At 35.9% G+C, this 3,427-nt stretch overlaps 1 long non-coding RNA gene across 1 annotated transcript; it reads left to right on the top strand.

The window, feature by feature from the left end:
- Window positions 1-1,319: 1,319 nt before the first annotated feature.
- LOC145225345 (uncharacterized) lies at window positions 1,320-2,991 on the top strand. Its single transcript, XR_013859866.1, has 2 exons — window positions 1,320-1,826; window positions 2,068-2,991. It is a non-coding gene; the product is annotated as an uncharacterized LOC145225345 (long non-coding RNA).
- Window positions 2,992-3,427: the final 436 nt, after the last annotated feature.

Genomic DNA, 3,427 nt, shown 5'->3' on the forward strand with positions numbered 1-3,427 from the left:
CGATTTGTATCACCGGCGAAATAAACTCAACACAATACAACCATTTTGCATTCAATTATCGATGGTTAAGCTTCAGAACTTTGTTTAATATACTGCATACATTGTAAAGCTGACTAAAACGTTATGACATGTTTGGCCTTTTTTTTGTCAAGATGAAACAAGAGCTCGCCAAACACGTAACCACCTCACAGAACAAACTGATGGTGGATATGGCTCCGTTTACAACACAGCGTATGGTTGCGTTACCAACTCAAACAAGGCAGTGACGTACGACACAATTGAAGCTGCCAAAACATCAAATCAATATGAAAACCAGGTGGAGGAAAGTCAAGAAGAAGATTACGCAACAATCACAAATCAACAAGCTATGTACGCTGTGGTTGCCGCTGATAAGACACAGGTGCGGCAAAATGAAAACATTGAACCTGAACCTGATTCCAATGAGTTTACAGGGGATGTGTATTCTGTTGTGAATAAAAAATGAAAATGAAACATGTAACTAAACCCATGTGACGATAAACCAGAAGTCAAAATGGCGACACACTTTGCGAGTAATAAATTTGGAACTTATCCGGCTGCAAACGACACACTATTTTGAGCCGCAAGGCATTTTGAGCCACTAACCACTAAATTTATAGAGCAATTTTCAAACCGAGTGAAACATTTTATAGGTGAGCAACTTGGGTTTTGAAGCATCCTAGAGTACAGCGCCGCCATGTATAATTTTCAGAATAATACGCAGTTAGCAATGCATGAAATTATTGTTCAACCTGTAACGTTCGGAAGTTAACCAAATGAAAAAGCGTACCGCCCACACTGGCTGTTTACCGCAGTGCTGCCATCATACCAACGCCTCCAGCACGTAATAACGATGATTGTGTACGAGTTTCATGCATGCACTAGAATATTTTTGTAACATGTAGTTATATATTGTTATTGGTTTTTGATATATCCAAGGTTGTACATTTCATGAAACCTCGCCAAACTATTGTGTCGCATTATTGTTGTTGCCAATATAATCGAACAGTAAAAATTTTAACTTGACACCAACCTAACGGCAAACTAAAATGTTTGAAGTGTGGCAGATTTCAAGTGCAAAATCGCACTTGCATCAAACAAGTTACCAATAACTTTCCTTCACAAGTTACCAATAAAGTGCTGATTCCTAAGTTGTACGTACTTAAACTGTATTACATTTCCAGGTCATGTAGCACATTAAAAAAATTCTTTATGTGACTGTACAAATCTATTACATTTGTTTCATGTTGTATTCGCCACTCACGCGGCCACGACGTAATTCGAATAATGTAAAAAGGTCACACATAGTGAATTGCCACCCGATTCGTCAACAAGTGCCCGATTAAAAGCGCTTGTGTTATGAAAAAATCCCCGTTTCTTATCGGGCGGTGTTATAATTTTAGAACATGTGTTATAACACAGCCCGATTTTATCGGCAAGGGTAGTGAAGCAATAAATTTATTTTTTATTGAAAAATATTATATTTTCTTTGGAAATAATCGCAGGTGAAATGGGTTTTACATGAAATTGGCAGTTAAATGTGAACTGTTGTGACAAAAGCAAACGCATTTTAAGCAGTGAAATAGCAGCAGTACCAGATTCTCCTCGATTGTAAACTGTAAAATACAAAATGGGCCAAGGTTGTTGTATCTAATAGGCATCCATGTTCTGATAACAAATGGAGTAATGAAAAGTGACAGTTCAGGGTGAGGGAAGCATTTCTAGTGCTTTATGAAGCAAACTAGGGCCTAACACACTATCAAATGAAGGAATTGGGACATTGGATTTAAAAAGCAATGATACATGTGGTAAGTGGTTGTCAATTGTCATGATATGCTTGTCATTCTCAACTGTTTCTATTATTTTAGCAGATGGTAATTTGTTATCTTTTTAGGCATGTTTAAAAATATGGTAGCTCATCTCTAGTGTGATCCTGGTTTTGTAAAACATTGGCTTTCTATCTACTGGCCTAACTCAAGCATTTTTGTGTAAACTCCTACTTGTCAAATTAAATGTTGCATACACTTTTTCTTTTATTTTTTGTTGCAGTTCAACATCTGGAAATCTGAATAGAAGCAGAAAAAAGCAGCAGAATCATTCCAAAGGTAATTCAAGATTGCCTTGGACAACATGGAAGAAAGTAATTGATGGTGGAAGAATGGTGTGGGTGAAATGAGCTCTCTGAAGTGTCAGCTAAATCATTGATGCATACAAAATGCTTCTTGCCTCACTTGCAGGGGAACATTTTATTTTAAGATATTCACCACACACTTCAGTTTTACATGAATCAAATCGAAATATGTGTGTTTTTTGCCAATGTACTACCCGAAGGCAGGTTTATTTAACAATTCTTGTGCCCAATTTAAAGCAAACTTGTTATGTTAGATGTGTTCAATGATTTGTTGGTGTTATTTTAATCTCGTACCCAAATTAAGGCAAACTTGTTGTGTTGGTTAGATGTGTTTAAACATTTGTTGGTATTAACGCTGTCTTATCTACATGACATAATCATGGTGTCGTTAAAAAAGCATCTTTTGGATAAATATTTATACATTTTCACTTTGATGTAGACTCTTTCAGTAAAAGTGATTCATTAGACAGGAATGAAAAACTATTATTTTTGACCAGTAATCGCTATGATAGCTTGTTTGCCAGGATTGTTTGATACAACCTCATCTTTCACATGGTAGCTTGTTTAATTTTATTTCAGTAACTCGCAACACATTGCATTTTCAGCTGTACAATGTTGTTTCACCTTTTTTGTTTCTCAGTCTGTTTACTTGATGACCCCTTTTCAGTGTACTCATTGTAAATGCAGGTTTTTGCTTGATAAATCAATCTTCTAATTATTTATCCTCTTCACATTTATTTCTTCTTTCATATAACTGTGGCACCCAATATGAGTATGTTATTGTGTGGAAATTGGGTTTATGAGGTGCTTCATTTTTTTCATTAATAAAATGTTGCCCTTAACTGTGCGTTTGTTATTTTATCATTTTAAGTGCTAGTCTTAACTGGTTTAAAATCACAAAGGGCTTGATGTAAACAAAAACGGTTTTCACAGGTCAACTCTAAACTACATCTAGTAAACGCATAAAAAATATCTTTAGAATCTAACCACCACATGATAAATGAGAGGCGTACATCATAAGCGAATGAAGGGCATGACCGCTTAAAAATGATTTTTCGCGCTGACGACCCTTGTAGAATATACAGGCTCCAGATCACAAACGGATTAAGATAAATGAAAACGGTTTTCACAGGTCAACTCTAAAATACATCTAGTAAACGCATAAAAAATATCTTTAGAATCTAACCACCATATCATAAATGAGAGGCGTACATCATAAGCGAACGAAGGGCATGACCACTTTAAAATGATTTTTTGCGCTGACCACCCTTGTAGAAT

The sequence above is a fragment of the Phallusia mammillata genome, chromosome 4 (genome assembly GCF_965637545.1).
Source record: "Phallusia mammillata chromosome 4, kaPhaMamm4.hap1.1, whole genome shotgun sequence".
NCBI lineage: Eukaryota > Metazoa > Chordata > Ascidiacea > Phlebobranchia > Ascidiidae > Phallusia > Phallusia mammillata.